This window comes from Hyperolius riggenbachi, chromosome 8 (genome assembly GCF_040937935.1).
Source record: "Hyperolius riggenbachi isolate aHypRig1 chromosome 8, aHypRig1.pri, whole genome shotgun sequence".
NCBI lineage: Eukaryota > Metazoa > Chordata > Amphibia > Anura > Hyperoliidae > Hyperolius > Hyperolius riggenbachi.
In genome coordinates, this window is record NC_090653.1 from 113,220,382 (window position 1) to 113,242,489 (window position 22,108).

Sequence of the window (22,108 nt, forward strand, 5' to 3'; positions counted from 1 at the left end):
GATGAAATATGCTAATTTTTTGAGATAGGAAATTTGGGTTTTCATGAGCTGTATGCCAAAATCATCAATATTAAAACAATAAAAGGCTTGAACTACTTCAGTTGTGTGTATTTGAATCTAAAATATATGAAAGTCTAATGTTTATCAGTACATTACAGAAAATAATGAACTTTATCACAATATGCTAATTTTTTGAGAAGATCCTGTATATATACAATGGCATACACAGGAACACAGATCTCACAATATATACAGGAGTGGATAAACCAATTCGGCAAACAGGGGACAAGTCAGACAGGCAGTAATCAAACCAGCCAATAAGAATATATCAGGAATACAGAGACAGTAGGAAAAGAGAATAGTTGGACTAGCAAGGGTCAATACCAGGAGTTCAGAGTACAAGGTCAAGGGTCAGGAAGCACAGGAAAAATGTCCAGAGTCACAAACACTGCAAGAGTTCCAAAATTATCTAGCAATGTGCTCCTAGCAAGTCCACCCTTAAAGGGATACTGTAGGGGGGTCAGGGGAAAATGAGCTGAACTTACCCGGGGCTTCTAATGGTCCCCCGCAGACACCCTGTTCCCGTGCAGCCACTCACCGATGCTCCGGCCCCGCCTCCAGTTCACTTCTGGAATTTCTGACTTTAAAGTCAGAAAACCACTGTGCCTGCGTTGCCGTGTCCTCGATCCCGCTGATGTCATCAAGAGCGCACAGCGCAGGCCCAGTATGGTCTGTGTCTGCGCAGTACACTCCTGGTGACATCAGCGGGAGCGAGGACACGGGCGTGCAGGCGCAGTGGTTTTCTGACTTTAATGTCAGAAATTCCAGAAGTGAACTGGAGGCGGGGCCGGAGCATCGGTGAGTGGCTGCGCCAACACAGGATGTCTACGGGGGACCATTAGAAGCCCCGGGTAAGTTCAGCTCATTTTCTCCTGACCCCCCTACAGTATCCCTTTAAGTATGCAGCACATTGATCATGTGACTGGCCAGAAATTCCGCACAGTTCCATCTGCTGGCGAGCTGGGGAACTGCACAGCTCCCAGCAAGACAAGAAACATCTGCTGGTAGATAGAGGAAGTCCACACCAAAGTTCCCCAGTGCTGCCACCAGCAGGATGACAAAGGCATAGAGCCTGACACCCTTTCTATAAGGGGATTTTCTAAACAATCTGAAATTCATATCCTGCACCTTACCAGAAAATTCAGTCAGCTGAAGAGAATGAGGATGAGGATAAAGAGATAGAGGTAGATGATGAGATGTCAGGATGAACACTGGTTGAAAGGAATGGCTAGCAGATGAAGAAGAGAAGGTTGTTCCACAGCACTAGCATCATGGGAAAGGGAGAGAGTGGACAAGCTTAGTAAACACTTAATGCAGCCTTCATTTTCCAGTGACAGCAATCCTTCCTTCTTGTCAGCTGTCACTGAAGTTAGGTAACAGCAGCCAAGGCTTTTTGGTCCAGTCTGGACCACAGATGTTTGATCATTCTGTATAACATCATCTTTTGACAGAAATATAGACATCTGCATTTGAAAAAAAGGCAAATAAAATAACAAACTAGGCACAACCTGTCAGTCATCTGCTACCATGCAGCAATTTTGTTTTATTAACGTATTGTTCATGCCACAAAAGTTTATCCAAGGTTGCTGTCAGTGGTGATGATGGGCTAAGCTAGAGAACTGATCTCAGAGCTGGAAAATTAGAACTTCTGAAATAAGCCACATCACATTACAATTAGAGATGTCGCGAACATAGAATTTTCTGTTCGCAAATGGCAAACGCAAACTTCCGAAAAAATGTTTGCGAACAGGCAAATCTGGCGAACCGCCATAGACTTCAATGGGCAGGCGAATTTTAAAACCTACAAAGACTGTTTCTGGCCACAAAAGTGATGGAAAAGTGATGGAAAACTTGTTTCATAGGGTCAAACACCTAGACAGGGGCATGCTAGAGGGGAATCCATTCCAAAAGTCCCACCAAAAATTAAGGAGTTGACGTTGACGCAGAGTCAGGTTTTAATCCCTAAAGGGCAGAAATCACATTATGCACAGCTCTGGGTGTCAGTGGGCTGTGGAGTGTCTCACACAGAGAAATACAGTAGTACTATCAGAATACAGAGAAAGAATAATGCACTGCAGCTAGCACCCCTTCCTGGACCCCTCTATTAAAATGCAGTTGTGGTGGCCATATTGGATTAATTATCTGCTGGCTGCTGACTGTTAGTGACTTAGAGCAGGATCAGACTTGCTGCAGACAGGTAGGGAAAAGCATTAGCTAGGCCTGTGTCCTTGTTTCTCACTGGCTGTTAAAGCAAACAGCCCTTTTGAGGTCTCCTGTGTTTTTTTCTGTGTGTGACGCTCCACAGCCCACTGACACCCAGAGCTATGTGCACACTACTGCTGTTGCCTCATTAAGTTGCAGGCACAGAACAGTATAACTTTGCATCATTTTGTCCTATTTGCAATTTATTAACCACTCTCTGGCCCATATGTAATTCACTTTTTCTCCTAAGTTTTCTCCAAGGAGATCATTCTTTATCTTGTATTTAAAATAATGCATCAGTTTAATGGGGAGAACAAGTTCCATATCATCAACACATATACCCTGCCAGTATGATATGTAGGAATGTTTGGAAATAAATTAATGACATCTAAGCATAATGTGCTGGTGGTTAACTCAGTTTAACTTAGGGCAGAATATGGGCAATTCCACCGACTGTAGGAAAGAAGCTGCAAAGCCAGCAGCCATGCAACACTTGTCAACCATGCCAAGAAAGTCTCCAGGTTTGGTTGTCTCTGTTCAAGCTATGGTAGAGTGTGACCTGACTACTGATACAGAAGATGAAGCAGTAAGAGGCGATAATATTGATTGCGATTATAGATGGCCCGAACAGTTCATCGATGAGCAGTATTTAGCAAACATCGCCTATTCTCATTCGCAGCAAACAGCAAACTTTGGACATGTCCAATTTGCCCCCTATACATCATCATTGAGCTAAAATTTGACCCCTTACCTCACAGTCAGCAGACACATGGCAGCCAACCAGCATATATATATATATATATATATATATATATATATATATATATATATATATTTATTACAATACATGCTACTAATGTTCTACTAATTAGTACTACTAAATATACGAATAATTATATCATAAGTTTGTTTGTTTTTGTTTTTTGTTTTTTCGCTTCAGTGTCATTTTAAGAAAAATCTAAGGTGTGGATACAGCTCAAAAAAATATTTTTGCCAGGAGCTAAACTTTAAAATAAAATGTAGTGTTATTGGAAAGAAGATTTTGTGTTGTCTGGGCATACAGTATCATAACCAGCATACCTACAGCTGATAGCACATAATAGAGTAGCCAGAACCGCTACAGTTGATAGCCAAGTTTTTTGCACAGGCAAAGTATAACTGGCTGACAAATATATGCTTGACTTCCAGATAGAGAGAAAGAATCTGCTAGCATAAGAATAAATATTTCGCTTATAAATTAATCATAAGATGTTTGGAGACACTGAAGTATACAATATGGATGGATATCCCATTAATCTTATTTCCGTCAATGCCAGGGTCAGGTGCATTTAATGTGGGCAGTAACTATTGCTGGAAACATGCTGCAATTCTCAGAGCAGAAAATATTTGGAAATAATAGCAAGCATTTATAATATTTTCAGTTTGATTAAATAAGAGCGATGTTGCTTCTTCTGTGTTCTGCCAATTTTTCTCTCTCTTTTTAAACACATTATTTGTGCTGTTTTTAGATTTCCGTTATCCCATTCCGGTTTCCAAGGAGTCTTTTTTTGGTAAATGTTTGCTTTCTCTGATTGACCAAATACTTCCAAGTTGACTCTGCATTTTCTAATTGGTACAATGCTTCTGAGTTCAGTGATTGGGCTAAAATGACTGAGTTGTGGTAATGCAGTATTTCGGCATAAATCCGATTTTTATTTTCCACTTTCCAAGGAGCCTTTGTTTGGTCATTTTTTTCATTCTCTGATTGGCCAAATACTTCCAAGTTGACAATGCATTTTCTAATTGGTCCATTTTTTCTGAGTTCTGTAATTGAGCTAAAATTGAGCTAGTAAAAGTTGCAGTAACGTAGTATCTTCGCAGAAACCCGAATTCCATTTTACCGATTTCCGAGTTCCAATTGGAAATGCAGACTGGACATAGACTTTAATACAAATATTAACTTGCATGCTGCAAGTTAGAATAATACGATCCATTACAACAAGGTACTGTGAACAGGCCCATAAAATTGTATGGGCAGTGAGTTGGCATGCAAAATGATTCTGCAAAGCAAATGAGAACTGTGAACTAGCTCTTAAAGTGAAACTCTGCTTTTCTTGCGTAATAAAAAAAAAGAATCCCTTTCTAGGGTAGATCTATTGCAAGGAATTTATAAAATAATTATTTCAGATTGTTATCTTATTCTAATGAATGTGCATATAAAGGAGATGCCACTGGCTATGATTAAGGAGCTATGCTTGCTCCGATATGCTTGAGCTATCTAAATATGCTGCTGCTGTTATGTTTCTACAACAAAGATTGGACTTTTATATCTAAGCACGGTGAAGTGGAGTTTCCCTACATCTCCTTGATTACTGGCATCTGTATTCTCTGCTCCCGGAAATCAGGGCAGCACAGGTGATAGTAGCAAATTTCCACCGATGTGCACATAATGAGATAACTCCTGTAATTCTGTAATGCCATATAAGATTGCGAACTTGCTATACTCATCAGTTTCATATTCATAAAAAGGGGTGCAAGTCTTCTGACCATACCTGTAGGCAGGGGGCGGATTTAATACTAGGCACCAACGTAGAGGCACCAGTTTACTGAATGGTGGAAGTAACAGGTTTGTAAACCACACTCAGCATCCCGAAGCCATACTGACATTGTTGCTCCCGGAGAATGGAGATCTGGATGGTCAAATCCATCTCACCAATCCAGCTCTCTATGCTGTCTTGGTGGCACTGTCACCAACTCTGTGCCTATAGGCTCCCAAAGTATAAATTCAGGTCTGCCTGTAGATTTATGCACACTACTTCAGTAAATCTCAGTAAGGTTATGTTCATAGCATGTGCCCAATGAGACAATGATGAGGAATGGTGCAAAATACAAATATCTCAACATCACTGCCTTTGAACTGATATGTGGTGCATAGAGTGGGTGAGGCTCCAGGTGAATAGAGTACTGCTGGCTGCATTTGTAAGGGCCTCACAGTGCACCACCTTCTGCGTGAACAGCACAGTGCAAGTGATGAAAGACATTAGGCAACAACAAAGAAGGGGATGTGCAGAGTAGAGCAGAGGTTGTCTGTGCTGCATCACCACCAGGAGACCTAAACAGGTGTTTGGGGCCTTGCGGGTGTCAAGGGGCCTACTTGCCACCTTCTTTGATCTTTCTCCACTTAAGCTTGCCAAGGGGGGGGGGGGGGATCTAGTACTTTGCCCAGGGCCCTAATACATCTTAGCCAATCTCTGCTAACAGTTATAGGAAGAAAACAGAAGTATTTTCCTGAAAAAATGAAGGCAGCTGAAGGGGGTTGTACACACGTGAAATAGGAGGACTCATGTGGTAGATCATCGCTAGAAAGCCATAACAGGCAATGATGTTTGACTTGTGGCAAGTGCAGGAATAGCAGGTTTATGTGCTTTCAGGATTACCCTAACTAGAGATGCCTAACTTAGACAAGACACAGAACATTTATGCCATGCTTTTCTCCTGGCAGACTCACAGCAGCAAAGCTGTAGGCACTGGTTCATGCTCTACTGTTTAGGCAGTAGCAGTGTTAGGGAGTCTTGCCCAAGGTATCCTCACTGAATAGGCGCTGGTCTCCTGTGTCAGGGGCAGAGCACTTAACCATAATACTATCCAGGGACAGCAGACTATCCAGCCAACTTAGGTAATTCACCTTCAATTTCTGGCCAAGTTGTACTCCTTACAACTAACATAAAACACATTGCCTCGAGGTATGTATATATTTCACTGTATTGTATACTATCTCACCATTTTTTTCTGCCTATTCCTTTTGACTGTACACTTTCAAAGGCAGGGCTCTCTCACCCTTTTGCTATTGTAATTACTACTATGTACAACCAATTCTGTGTTAGATACCAATGTCTATATTTTGTGTACACCATTGTCTGTATTATTATATGCCCCATATTTTTTTTTAAACTGTATAAAATCACAGAATGTGTGGGCAGTTTATAAATCAATAATAAAATAAATGCATAAAAAGGACAATAATTTGCAAAATGTGATGATGAGACCATTTTACGTCTTTAACATGTTCTCTTAAAATCGCTTGATTTTGTGAAGATGATTTTAATTAAAAATATGGTGCATTTCACCAAAGAACACAGTTCATGAATTTTATTTATGAGCCCAAGTCCAGTCTAGCCTAATTTACAACAATTGTAAAGTAGCAGTAATGTTATAAAAATGTAGACTTTGTACCCTTTAAGAAAATGCCCCAAGTATTTTTTCAATACTCATTTGTCAGGAAAATCTTTATTATTTCTATAAAAACAGAATTTATTCAAAATTATTTTCTTAAGAGGTGCTGGCATTTCTGAGTTTATAAATATCATTAGCACCAACTTTCAGGTTGAAATGTCACACTAAAGCAACATCTACAAATACATATAATTATTTCCGAAAAAAAAATTAGAGTAAAATAAAATGAGTCACGCTGTCTTTCACAAGACAAGATACTTAAAGTGCACTTAGTTTAAAATAAATCATGGTTAGGTTACAGTTCTTTTTTTAAAAAAAAAAAATGACTATTGATTGAGATGACTCTTTGCTATTTTTTTTTCTTCTCAAAAGCTCCTACAGTAAGTATGTTTGGCTCTTCTACAAAACTGCTTTTATGAACATTTTCTGTTGGCTTTAATGGGCTGAGTATTTCAAACAAATGCAAATATCAGGTCTTGAAGCCCCAGTTTTGTACAAGGGGACTGACTGTTGGAACGGGCCCATATATGTTTCTAATAAAAGCTTTTGGCTGTACTCAGTACTGCTCAGATGTTCAAGGGCGTGTCAAAATAAATACATAAATACAACTATGATAAAACAATCCTAGGTGAAGAATTATTCACATGAAATTGCTTCTTAGTTTCTATTATCTGTAACTTTCTTAATTTTAACTTTCATCATTTATGTGTATTTTGAATTGCATGAGCGTTGTAAAGTCATTAGACCATTGACCATGCTATTTGCAAGGGAGAAGCAGGGGCCTGGCCTACTGACATGCTGTCAACAGTCCTCTCTTGTTTTCCAACAGTTTTTTATCTAAAAATTAGCAAAAGTAGGGCTTTCCCCAAGGATATTTTGTTCTGATGCTGACCAACCCAAGTCTTTGTAGTCATGATGCCTAAGCAACATTGTGGCATGGAAGGATTTTAAATGGGTTCTCATTTCTTATTTTAACCACTTAAGGACCACAGTGTTAAACCCCCCTAAATACCAGGCCATTTTTCATTAAATAGGCCACTGCAGCTTTAAGGCCTAGCTGCAGGGCCGTACAACTCAACACACAAGTGATTCACCCCCCCTTCTTTTCTCCCACCAACAGAGCTTTCTGTTGGTGGGGTCTGATCGCTTCCCCAATGGTTTTTTTTTTTTTTTATAAATATTTATGTCATTATTTTTATAATAAATTTCCTTATTTATTTTTTTTAAACCCGCCAGCCAATCACTGATTGGCTGTCGTAGGCTTCAGCCTATGACAGACAATCACCCCGAGCCTCTGGAGGGGACAGCCGTATCAGACAGCTGTCCCCAGTACATCGTGCTGTAGATTGCAGAGCTATACACTGTTATTAGACGGCGATTGCCACTGGGAGCCTGAAGCCGGAGCAGAGCCTTCCATCCAAGCAGGGATGCGCGATAATCAGCATGCACAATCTCCTGAAAACCACGCCCCAAGGACCTTCCCATCGGCATTAGGTGGTCCTGGGGCTGCTGTCGCGTCCACGTCCATCGGTGTGACGTGGTCGGCAACTAGTTAAGGAGAATCTGAAGTGAAAAGGTTTTTCTGATTTTAATCCTAAATCATAATATGAGTTAATCTCCTTGTCTTCCAGATATTCCCACTTGAAAACGATTTTCCCCACCCCTTGTCCAGATAATCTGCTTTTATCTCTCTACCACCCACTCGATCATAGAATATGCGTCCTGGAAACGGCAGAGCTTTCCACAAAAGGCAGAGCTGCTCTGCCTCTTTCAGTGCCAATTGCCACCAATCTCTGCCCATTTCTGCCCCATATGAATTGTTGCTGCCCCTCCAATGTGCGCTCTCGAGGCTGTGAGACTCCCAGCATAAAGCAGCAGAGAGTCTCACAGCACCAGATTCTATCAGCCGCCTCACAGCAGGAGACAAGCTGAAGATGCTGAAAGCACTGCATGATTCTGTGCATCAGTTGCACGTGCAACCAGCCACCCTGCTCCGTGCACAGTTCTATCCATGGAGCAGGGTGGCATGCGCGTCTATATGCGCACTCTTGTCCTGACTGGAGCCGCTACCCGTAAGTTCTCACAGGGGTCATTGTCATTTTATACACAAAGTAGCAGATTTTTGCCTGCGCAAATAACAGAAAATGAGGCAGTGGGGTGGCGATAAGGAGATTACTGTGCTCTATGTATTTAGCGCTACATGCCAATATAATTTTTAATGAAATTAATTTTGACTTCAGATTCTCTTTAACCACTTATTCCACCAATACAGTATCTCTACGTCATCTGTAGGCTCATCCAAGCCACAACCACGTAGATATACGTTTTGTACTGGTGGCATCTCTGTGCACGATCGGGCACGCTCCCGTGTGTGCCCCCAGCACTTTAAGCTGCATTACTAATTGGTCTAAGGGGAAATAAGTCCCTTTAACTAATTAGACCCCCCCCCCCCCCCCCGCGGATGAACGATGTAGCAAACAGTGGTGACCCTTTATCTCACCCCCTCCTGACAGAGATCTGTAAAAAAAGCATGTTAAGCAAGCCTGGCTCACCTTTCCTTTATACAGGGATGAGCCTGCAGTGGCAGCCTCTGTATTCAGCTTCACAGCCTCCTCCGTACTGCCCCGTACATGAGTCCCGGCTTGTTGATGTCATTAAGCCAGGACTCGTGTATGGGGAAGAATGGAGGAGGCTGTGAAGCTGAATACAGAGGCTGCCTCTGCAGGATCATCATTGGATAAAGGAAAGGTGAGCCAGGCTTGCTGGACATGCTTTTTTTTTAATTTTTTTTTTTACAGATCTCTGCACGGAGGGGGAGGCTGCCTACTAGGGGAGGGGTCTGGGCTTCTAATGTATAGTCCTGGGGGTGATCCTAATTGTGGGGGCAAATATGGCTAGCCATACACCAGGGGGACCAGAAAAGTTAGCTCTCTACAGTTTAAACTGTGAGATGAGCTAACACAAGGGGCCCATCTGGCTAGCTATGCTTTGGGGGAGGGGGGCTAATAGCAGGGTCACATCTGGCTATATATACATAGGCGGGGGCTGACCTAATACCAGGGGCACGTCTGGCTATATACTGGGGGGGCTAATTCCAGGGGCACATCTGGCTATCTATACTGGGAGAGCCTAATGCCAGGGGACACATCTGACTATACTAGAAGGGTGGATATTGGGGGAAACATCTGGCTATACTGGGGGGTTGATACTGTGGACACATCTGGCTATCTACCTTGGGGGGGGGGGGTAATACTGGTGGCATGTTTTTATATACGGTAGCACTTTTTATTTTTAAACTAGAAGTGTTAAAACTGAGAAATAATGCATTTTCTTTTTTTCCCCTCTTTTTCACACGAAAATGCATAGAAAACAACATTTTTCATGGGACAAAATACCCCCCAATGAAAGTCAAATTTGTCCTGAAAAAAACAATATCTAGATCATTTAGGTGTCATGAGTGAGGATACAGTTATGGCCGATTAAATAGGGACATAGCTAAAACGTCAAAACCGCTCTGGTCATAAGGGGAAAACAAGGTCTGGATGTGAAGTGGTTAAATGGTTGCTCATTCGATTCCTTGTCAATGTGATATCACCCTGAATTCCTGTTGCTCTAGGTTGGTTAACAGTGAGAATATAGAATTTTGTTATGTGTTCAATATTTAAAAAAAAAAAAAAAACAACAACAACCACTAGGAGAAACAGGAGAAACAAAGTCCACACTAAAGTTAATCTTTGACCTTAACCCCCCCCCCCCCCCCCACCCCTCCCCATCAAAAAAAAAAAAAAAAAAAAAAAAAAGAAAGCAAGAAATTGGGACATTGGTAGGGTTGATTTTTCTCCTTCCTTTTTTTAATAAAAAGCACATTTTGTGATATCTAGCAATGCCACAGTAAATTTACAGGATCATTTCAAAACTGTGTGATACTAGACTTCCAGGCTGTGTGATCCCTCTTGTAACTGTTTAAAAACATTTATTTCATTACTTTTTTTTTTTATACACAAAAGGGGTTGATTCACTAAACCGTGCTAGCTCATAGCTCAGCTGCGCTAGTGTTTTGCGTGCGTTATAACGCACCTAGCGGTTTTCACACACAAGATAATTTTTGCGTACATAAGCATAACGTGCTCAAATTTGCATTTGCACACAAAACCCGTTATAACATTTGCAAAACGCTAGCGCGCCTGTGCTATGAGTTTAGTTTAGTGAATCAACCCCAATACCTCTTATCAGTTTCTTTCATGATTCTCTTGGTGCTAAATCACTAGTTAGAATCTTGCCAACAATTTCAGTGTAGTTGCATTACTGATTTTAGCTTTGCTTTAAAATACAAGCATGGCATTTTGTTTACAGTACAAAATGATTCATCGTTACCCAAACGAACATAAGTAGTGTTTGGAGAAGTGCTGATAAGTGAAGTTGCCGTACAGTCCTCTGCAGGTGTGGAGAGTGCTCCTAATACTCAATGCTGAAAAAGACACATAATTATAATAAACTAAAACAAAATAAAATTGTGCATATCATAAGTAATGTTAATCTGATGGCCATTTCACACTGTGGCGGTGCGGTATGGCAAATTGAACATGACACTTCCTGTTTGGACGGATGACAGACAGGGAATACCATGTACTAATGCAGTGTTCGCTGAAGGCATATTTTTGGCAGTGCGATTCAGCAGGCACTGCAACACTAATGCCAATTTCTAGTGTGACACCAGCCTGAGTGTCATGAAACACCTGAAATGGCTAATCTCTTAAAACAGAATAAACATCACACAAAAAATGACAAAAAATATTAACCTCTTGAGGACCTTGGGCTTAAACCCCCCTAAAGACCAGGCCATTTTTTACAGAATGGGCCACTGCAGCTTTAAGGCCAAGATGCAGGGCTGCACAACACAGTACACAAGTGATCGACCCCCCTAGTGCTTACTTTTTCTTTTAATAAACATTTGTGTCTTATTTTATTTTTATTTATTTTTTTACTATTTATTTCTTTTTTTTTTTCAAAGCCCTCCCTCCCCCCAGCCAGCCAATCCTGGTGATCAGCTCTCATAGGCTTCTGCCTATGAGAGCTGATCACTCTCTAGTGCCCCAGAGGGACAGCCGTGTCACAAGACTCTCCCCAGTACAGCGCTGCTGCAGATCGTAGCACTCTACGATGTTATTAGACAGCGGATTCGCCGTCTAACAGTCTCCTGAGCGGTGATCGCCGCTTGGAGACTGAAGGCAGAGCTCTGCCTATGCGCAATCTCCTGTACTGCGAGCCACAAGGACCTTACGCCTAGGTGGTCCTGGGGCTGCTGCTGCCCCACCAGTGCAATGCGGTCGGCAAGCAGTTTAGCTGAAAGAGTCCCAAGGGTGCCCTTTTTTACCACTTATAGCCGCAAATGTCAGCAAATAGCATTAGTCTATGGTGGTGCTCATTTAAAACAGAGAGCTCTAGTGTCCTTTTAAACTGATACAGTGTGCTTCTGGGGTCTGAATGCATGCTGGAATTTTAATCTCTACTTAGAGCTAATTCGGGTACCTTGTGGAACCTTTTTTTGTTACTTTATTGTCTTATCTTCTGTTGTATGAGGTTATCGAAAAACACAAAAACCCAAAAGAACAAGCCTTTTTTTTTGCAAGCATTTCTCAAAATCAGAAATAGCATTTCCAATGCAAAAATACTATGGGGAAAATTTGCAAGCACAACTGGTCTGGAGAGCCAGTGCCCTGGTGCCTTGAAAGTGGCTGTCCTGAAGTGTCACTTTGGCCAACTTCCCCTCACCCCCTTAAATACATCTTTCTAATCTGCCATCTCCTCTCATATAACCAGATTGTGTATTGTTTCATTGGTCCCACTAGCAGAGCTGTGATTGCTTAACATTCCCCAAATGCTGCTTGCAGCGTTTAGGGGGCAATGCCATTGCCGAAGCAATCGCATCAGTGGCTAAAGCAGCCAAATTGCGGTTCGTCCAGGAAATATTGACACTTCTGGGATTTAGTGTAGTGGGTTCCAGCCCTAAGGCTGCTCAGATGCAGTCTAACTTCAGTCAGGGCTAAATCTATTTTATGACACTTATCAACATGATAGTCACAGCAGAATATTTTGATGCTCGGAATATAAAACAAAGGGAAGACTATCTTCCTACATTGCAACAACTATTTTAAATATGCATAGATGGACATTTGAGATAGAAATTCTCTGAAGTTTACCTTACATGGTATTTTTCATTTGATCTAATAGAAATCAAGTAGCTTATTATTTAGAAATTATTTTCTGTATGTTCTGTAAGTTTGATTCTCAGATTCCTGGATGATAGGCTTCTTTCCTTGTGCCTGACACCAATTTCTGCTTTGCTCTTTTTTAAAGCGCTAGGTTAGAAAGATGCACTAGTGGCTTTACTTCTGATTGTTGTGTTTTGTCTAATAAGTTTTATCGGTCTTTTTGGATATTGTGCCCGTGATAAGTTATTTGAGGTTACATTTACCCTTAATGCATTGCATTGAGTTGTGTTGAGTCGCATTGAGTACCATTTTGGCAAATAGGATGCAATGCAACTCAACGCAACGCAACTCAATGCTACTCAATGCAGCTCAATTCAACACATTAAGTGTTAACCCTCCTGGCCGTATGAAAAATTCGCCAGGAGGCAGCGTGGCAGTTTTATTTTTTTTTTAAATCATGTAGCGAGCCCAGGGCTCGCTACATGACAGCCGCTGCTCAGCAGCATCCCCCCGCCCGCTTCGATCGCCTTTGGCGATCTCCGATCAGGAAATCCCGTTCAAAGAACGGGATTTCCTGGAGGGCTTCCACCGTCGCCATGGCGACGGGGCGGGATGACGTCACCGACGTCAGCAACGTCGTGACGTCAATGGGAGTCCCGATCCACCCCTCAGCGCTGCCTGGCACTGATTGGCCAGGCAGCGCACGAGGTCTGGGGGGGCGCGCTCCGCAACGTATAGCGGCGATCGGGCGCGGGGCAGCGGCGATCAGTGTGCTGGCGCAGCTAGCAAAGTGCTAGCTGCATCCAGCAAAAAAAAAAAAATTAAGAAAATCGGCCCAGCAGGGCCGGAGAAAACCTCCTGCGCGGCTTACCCCGAACTACGTTCGGGGTTACCGCCAGGAAGGTTAAGGGCCACAACATATCAAAAGTAGCAGTGAGTTGGGAGTCTTCTGGACTCTGTTAAGACTGTAAAATTTAGTTTGTGGGACTACACAATATAACTTTTTTTTTTTCTTTAACCCTCTTGGCGGTCTGATTCTTTCCGGATTTTAGGGTCTAAAAGTGGTGCAATTTTTTTGCATGCTTTCAGACACTAAAAGCAGAAAAAAAAAAATCACACCACCGAGAGATCTGCAGCAGCCCCAGCAATCACTCACCTAATTGGGCTCCAGTGCTGCAGTTTTCCCTCCATCCTCCAGGTGGCGCTATTACCCTATAGTGATATTGCCGGCTGTCGTCAAGGCGACCAATGTCGATCTCACTAGGGGAAGCAGAGCCTAGGAGGAGAGGAAGAAGAATGGTGGCCAATGTCGGGGTCCCCTGGGAGGTGAATGAGAATGCCCGCTGCGGCTGCGCACATTGCTCTGCACAGATCTCCCAGAGGCTATTACGAGTTCAGTTCGGGATATCCGCTTCTAGCATGTTTTTCCCACCCCGAGCTGACCTCTGGATAACCGCTAAAGGGATTAACATCAAATTTACTCAGCTTGTCTAACACACTGGAGTGTGGTATATGGAGGTATAAAAGTCTGGAAAACTGTTCATACATCCATAGGTTTTTCTGTTAGTTTGATTTACTTTTCATTGTGCTTATGGTGTGAGACATATTCAGCTTTCTTTTTGTTAAGTTCAGAGCAAATTAATTTTGTTCAGTTCAAAATGCACCATTAACTTTACATCAGTCGACTACAAAAAAAAGGAAAATAAAGAAAACATCAGGGGAAATCAAATCAGAATTTCAATTGTGTCAAAAAGAAACTTATATTTTAATGTTGCAACATTTATTCTAACACTTTCATTGCGATCTTATTTCTCAATAGAGTCTAAAAAAAAACAGTCAAGAAAAAAAAAAATCGATCTAAGTTGTCTTTTTTATGCTAGTTAACTATTTTTCATTATTCTTTAAACTCTATGTATGGTTTATTGTTGGCATGTTAAGTTGATAAGGAGTCCATGTTCATTTGACTATAAAGGGAAAACTGTAGATATATATTTATTCTTGCTGCATGGGTGGCTGTCTTCCAAACTGGCTTGCTGACTGTAGCATAATGTCACACTTCTTTATTAAAATGTCAAATTCTATTCAACTGTAAATTTCCTTAAGCTGCAAAGAAGTATTTCGCAAAACCACATGGCACGCTATTGTTTTCATAATATTCCGAAAGGATGCTGCTCTCATGAAATTATATCAGAGGAGATGGGACGAGCATGATGAATGAACAGGAGTTATATGTGAGCAATAAAATTAGCAACATAACATTCAGGAGTTCTTTTTGCATTTCTGTGACTTGATATATGAATCTAGAGCTCAATGCCGCCCATAGATAAGAATCATTCTCCTTATTTCATTCATATAACATATATATGGAGTAATAATAATAATCAAAATCTGTCACTCAGTCAAGAAGAAAAAGACTGATTTTTTTTTTGGGTTTTACGTTTTCTATGATGTAGATATGATTATTATTATGATTCTCAGTCACTTGCTCATTGCTAATTAATATACATTCACATACACAGCTGGTGTGATCCTGTACCTAAGAGTGAAGAACAGTTAGCAGCTTCACTGTTTGCGGATTGGCAGCAATCGGAAAAGCGCTAAAGCAGTGTTACCCTATGAGGATATACTTACAGGAACATTTTGCTCTTAAAAAAAATGAAAGATTTGCTGCCTATATCATTTTTACAGTGTCCAAGCCACACATGCACAACAAAGCACGACTCGGCCACAGTACAGGGTCATTTAGCGGGAGACAGGAGCAGCCGAGGGAGATGACAAAGGAACAAGTGGCCTCAAGGCAGGTGGAGGAATCCCCAGATAAATATAATAATAAAACCTAAACATCTTTGGTCTCAAGTTTCTTTTATGATTTAGATAAAAGTGGCGCACAGTAGTGCCAGGAGAATAATATTGGCGCCTCATTTACTTTAACACTTTATAACGCTAATTAATGTTATATAATTGAAGGGCAGAGGGCTAGTTTTAGGCAGCGGGGGAGAGAGGTAGCGGGAAACTGGAGGGAGTAGGATTAGCTGGACACAGGATGTGTGCATATGCAGGTCAGCCATCGGGGGGGACAACTGACACTGCAGTGAGGGGCCCAGGGCTTCTGGGGGCCCTGCCCCCCCCCCCCAAATCGCTGGAAGGGCCAAATTTGCTGGCTGCGGGCCTGTGGCTCACTAAGCAGCACTGAGAGAAGAGTAACATCAGCGCTTGAACGTGGGGAGTAGATGAGTGAGCCTGCTACTATACTATCCTGGGGAACCTATACTTGGCTACCTATACTGGGAGCACCTATGCCCGGATACCTATAATGGAGGCACCAGGAAGAAAAGAGTGGGACAAAAACGGATAAAGGATAAGACTGGACCTACAAGTCCCTATCTCATTTGTTAACTGGGGACTACCTGTATTTTGCTTGCATTTGGCTCCACCCACACCATGCCATGGTCAGGCACACTTTTTGCCGCATCGTGCTGTGCATGCCGCTTTCTTCAGTGTTGGAGCCATGCACATTTTTTGCCGCAGCGCATGGACATAGGGGCGGGCACAGCAACCAGTGGGTGGGCCCAGGGAGGGGGGGCCCAGGCTTGATGTGTGAGAGGCCCCAAAATTTCTGATGGCGGCCCTGTGCATATGCATACATTATTTACCTTTCCCAGCAAGTGATCACTCCTTTACTCTGCTCCTTCACTTCTTCAGTTAGTTTGCTGTACTCCTGCATCCAGCCAATCACCATGTGGCTTCAGTCCCCGCATGGCGATTGGCTGACTACAGGACTACAGCAAACTAACTAGGAAGTGAAGGAGCGGAGTGAAGGAGTGATCGCCGGCCAGGACAGGGCAATGTATGCATATGCACACATCCTTCTTCCAGCTAATCCTACTCCCTCCAGTTTCCCGCTGCCCCTCTCCCCCGCCAACCCCCGCTGCCTAAAACTAGCCCCCAGCATTTTTTCATGACGCACCGTTCCGCCGATACATGTATCATAAAACGCTATTTACTGCCTTAATGTATTTACATTACATGTAAATAACATTTTAATGTATTTACATTAAAACAGTAAGTAGCATTTTATGATACATTTATCGATGGAGTGGTGCACCATTTTTCACCCTGCACCATTTTTCACCCTGCACCATTTTTAACTGGACCCTTCCTTATGTGAAGCCACCCTCCAATTCCTGTTCCTTTTGCCGCAGTTTACCATTCACCCTCAGACCCTGAGGGAATCCTGAACAACTGATTTTTGATTGTTTATTTTATAATAAAATGATGCATAATTGGACAGATTGAAACATCAAAAATAAAAGGAATAAAATGTGAAAATAACTGAGTATAATGTCTGAGTGGCATGTCAAGTTACTGTGCCCTTTGGGATGGTAAGTCCAAACAGAAGATATAAAGTTCTGTGTGTAATAATTCGAAGATGAAAGAAACATCCTTGACCCGCTCCTCCAATGAACTTTGCCTGACCGTCCCCCACATCACCCAGTCCCATGCACGCCTCCAAGACTTCTCAAGAGCCGCTCCAACACTATGAAACTCCCTACCTCCATTAGGGCAGTCCCCTCTTTAAACACCTTCAAGAAGGCCCTCAAAACACACCTTTACACTCTGGCCTACCACCCCTCACAATTGCTCTAAACCCACAGCTGAACTCTGGTCCCCTACCTCTCGTGTCCCTACCTCTCCCTCTAGATTGTAAGCCTTTGGACAGGGTCCTCCTCCTGTGTCCTACCTGATCATGCACCCCCATTACTGTGCACCCATGCTATGCATTTGAGTGAACCTAACTTGTGAACCTAACTTGCCTAATCTCCATGCTCCCCTCCAGTGACTGACTAAGCATTACCTTGTACTCATACTGTGCTGTGTGATCTGGTTTTCTTGTATTCCTGTATTGTCATATTGCTGTTTGTCACCCCTAAATATTGTCTGTAACCTAAATTAATGTCCAGCGCTGCCTAATATGTTGGCGCTTTATAAATACAATAAATAATAATAATAATTAATAATAATCATGGTATGGGTGGCTGGGACCTTCTTCTCCCAGCCTGTGTGTCCAGCAGTTTTAACTCTTTCTCTGCTGGTGGGTGGAGATAATGGGAGATGGGCAGTTCTGCTACATGCCTCAGCTCCACCCACTGTCATGTCAGGCAGAAAAGAATATGAAATACCTGAAATGGTCATATTTCGGTGTCAGTTGATCAAAACCTGCAGAGAATGATACGTGCATATTTCTGGCATTCACTGTTTTACTTGGAGTCAAAACACAGGTTTATTGAGATTTTTAATTTCAGAGCAAACTGGATCTCAGTCAGTGCCAGAAGATGGTAGACAAACATTTTGTGGCTCAATCACCCCACAGATCGATTAAAAGCAAAGCCACCTTACATAGTAGAAAAAACAAATGTGCAGGGTACGTGGAGAAGGTCACTGACTACAAGAGGAAAAAAAAATCAAAAAGACCTTATACTTTTTGAGAAAATCGATTTTAAAAGTTCAAAGAAAAAAAAAATTACATTTAAATGCCGGTCAATGACAGATCGTGGGAAACAATTCCCACCGACTTTAGCAGTTAATAGCAAAGGCCCCTTACATCCTAGCAACACCAAATTTGCAGGATATTTTAAAAAGATAGTGGGAAACAATATTTAAAAAAATGTTTATTAAATTTTTTTTTTATATTTTCAGAGTATGGAAAATCCCTCCCCCCAAAAAGACGTGGGGTCCCCCCTTCTGAGCTCTCTGTAGCCCCTTGTCCCCTATGCAGGCTGGGATAGCCAGAATGCGGAGCCCAGGCCACATTGGGCTTTGCACCCTGAGCTATACCTGCCCGCATGGTCCATGGTATGGGTGCTCCAGGGGAGAGGGGTGGCCAAGCCTTCCCCTCTCCCCCCAAGCCCTTGTCCAATCCATGGACAAGGGGCTCTTCCCCACCTCCAGTGCCCCAGGAGGAGGTGGGGGTGACGACTCCCTGGGGGGGTTCATGGTGGCATCTGGGAGTCCCCTCTAAGAAGGGGACCCGAGATGCCCACCCCCCTCCCAGGAGAAATGAGTATAGGGGTACAAAGTACCTCTTACCCATTTCCACAAAGGGTTAAATGAAATAAAAACACAACCACAAAAAAAGTCCTGTAATGTTCTAAATAACGCATATAGCTGCCGGCTCCTGCTGTCCTCCAGCCTCCTCACCTGTCACCCTCACCTAGCTAGGCGAGGGTGACAGGTAAAGGCAGGTGGGGAGACAGCGGGAGACAGCAGGAGCCAGTGTTATGCATCTGTACAGGATACATTCTCTGCTATACTAACCAGTTCATGAATGATCAGGTTCTTTTTACTGAATTGAATCGAATGAATCGGTTCAGAGCCAATTAATTCGATTCAATTCAATAAAAGGAACTGGATCATTCATGAACCGGTTAGTATAGCAGACAATGTGTCCTGTGCAGATGCATAGCGCTGGCTTCTGCTTTCTCCCCACCTGCCTTAACCGGTGTCACAGGTGAGGGTGACAGGTGAGGAGGCGGGGAGGACAGCGGGAGCCGACAGCTATATGCATCCTCACAGAACTCATTCTCTGCTATGTGGGGGCAGCAGAGATCTTCAATCAACTTAACTGAAGATCGTAAGTTAGAGGATACTTTTGTCGTGGGATATTTCCGAGGATATTGGCGTGGGAATTTTTTTTTTTTTTTTTTTTTTTAAAAGGTACAGGTAAGTATTTATGGTTAATTAAGAACATTGAAGGACTTTTTTTGTGGTTGTGTTTTTATTTCATTTAACCCTTCGTGGAAATGGGTAAGGGGTACTTTGTACCCCTATACTCATTTCTCCTGGGAGGGGGGTGGGCATCTGGGATCCCCTTCTTAAAGGGGACTCCCAGATGCCACCATTAACCCCACTGGGAGTCGTCACCCCCACCTCTTCCTGGGGAACTGGAGGTTGGGAAGAGCCCCTTGTCCAAGGATTGGACAAGGGTTTGGGGGAAGAGGGGAAGACTTGGCTGCCCCTCTCCCCCGGAGCCCCCATGCCATGGACCATGCGGGCTGGTATAGCTCAGGGTGCAAAGCCTCACGCGGCCGGGGCTCCGCATTCTGGCTATCCCAGCCTGCATGGGAGACAAGGGGTTACAGAGAGCTCAGAAGGGGGGACTACCATGTCATTTTTTTTGGGGGGGGGAAATTTCCCACACTCAAAATATAAAAAAATTAAATAAATAAAATAAAAAAAAAATATTGTTTCCCATTATCTTTTTAACATATACAGCAAATTTGGTGTTGCCAGGATGTAAGGGGCCCTTGCTATTAACTGCTAAAGTTGGCGGGAATGGTTTCCCACGATCTGTCATTGACCTGCATTTAAATGTAATGTTTTTTTCTTAAAACTTTTAAAAATAGATTTTCTCAAAAAGTATAAGGTCTTTTTGAAAAAAAAAATGTCCTCTTGTTCCCACTAGTTTTCTTAACACTCCCATGCAAATTTGGTGTTTCTGGCATTTAAAGAATACCACAGCTGAGAAACAAGTTTGCTGCAGTGTGTGGGGGGTTAAAAGTACATACCATTAGCCGCTCCTGCCCCCCTCCGTCTGCCACCATTAGTCTCATATAGGTCCCGGTGTCCTGCGACTTGATTGACCCCCCACCCGGACATACTGCGCCCTGTGTGCGCAGTAGGTCTTCCCCTCTTCACTTCTGGCCGGCTCATAGCGAGCGGCTCAGAAGCACGCTGACTCCTCCGTCTAGTCTGGGCTGCGTGTGCGCTCCATTACACCAAGCATCACATGCTAATCATGTGACGCTTGGTGTAATGGAGCGTACAAGCAGCCCAGACTAAATGGAGGAATCAGCGTGCTTCTGAGCCGCTCGCTATGGGCTGGCCAGAAGTGATGAGGGGAAGATATACTGCGCACACAGGGTGCAGTATGTCCGGGTGGGGGGTCAATCAAGTCGCAGGACACCGGGACCTATATGAGACTAATGGTGGCAGACGGAGGGGGGCAAGACCGCCTGATGGTATGTACTTTTAACCCCCCCCCCCCACACACACACACACTGCAGCAAACTTGTTTCTCAGCTGTGGTATCCTTTAAGGGGGCTTTGCTACTAACCGTTAAAGGTCGGCGGTGGTGGAAACATTTCCCACACTCAGCAGGAGATCTTTAAAATTGATTTTCTTAAAAAGTATAAGGTCTTTTTGAAAAAAATGTTTTTCCTCTTGTAGCCACTGACCCCTCCCCCTCCCCCCCCAGGGGCCATATGCAATTCACTTTTTCACCTGAGTTTTCTCCTAGGTGATATTTTAAAATTTGTCATTAAAATGCTTGTACAGCCACCAGCAAGCAAGAAAATACTCAAAATAATTTTGACAGTACTTCTTCACCTACTTGTTGGTACTTTTTTAATTGAAAAGTGCTAGAAAGTTATTTTAAATTGAAGATGAAAAATTATCTCCTAGGAGAAAACTCAGGAGAAAAAGTGAATTGCATATGGCCCTAGGTGTTAGATCCCTTGAAACATCTTTTCCATCACTTTTGTGGCCAGAAACAGTATTTTTAGTTTTTTAAGTTTGCTTGCCCATTGAAGTCTATAGTGGTTCACAGAGTTCGCCCGGTTCGCAAACTTTTGTGGAAGTTCACGTTCCAGGTTTCGCGAACCTAAAATCGGAGGTTTGAGCCATCTTTTCTCTAGTAAAATGACTATTCTTTTATTCCAAGGTGAATTAAAAGTAATTTCCCCTATCAGTATACGTGCAGTAATGTATCTCTGGTCAGAAGGAGCAGTGGTCTGGTTTCTAGCCCCTGCACTTTCCTTTTCAATATCCCTTGAAGTAGATCAAAGGATATAAGGTGGTTCTATGTTATGGGCCTCTCTCTATGGAACAACAAACAACCATTTCCCCAGAGCAAAAGAATAAACACATCACATCCTCTAAAATTAATCCATGCCATGCACTGATGAGGATCAAACAATCTGAAACAGTCTGTATGCATGTTGGATTATTATGGCTCTGTACATATTAACAAGCTGACACATCATTGCATTCCAGCGGTTCTGGAGGTGTGTTTAGCTTCTAAGGGTACAATGGTTAATTTGCATATATTCAGCAGTGTTGCTCTGGGAGACATCTCGAGTTCACTCCAACCTGAATTATCGCAAATTCTTTCTGTTTTAGGAAAGCAAACTTGTTTTTCTTAACATCTTAGTAAGGGGGCTTTTAGGACCATTGTAGTCCCTTACACACCCCAATGAGTTCTGGGTCACCATGAGCTTGCTGGTTAGTCTGTGCCTCTCGGATTTACAAGCCCTACTCCATAGAGCCAAATTAATCCATGCCATGCACTGATGAGGATCAAACAATCCGAAACAGTCTGTATGCATGTTGGATTATTATGGCTCTGTACATATTAACAAGCTGAC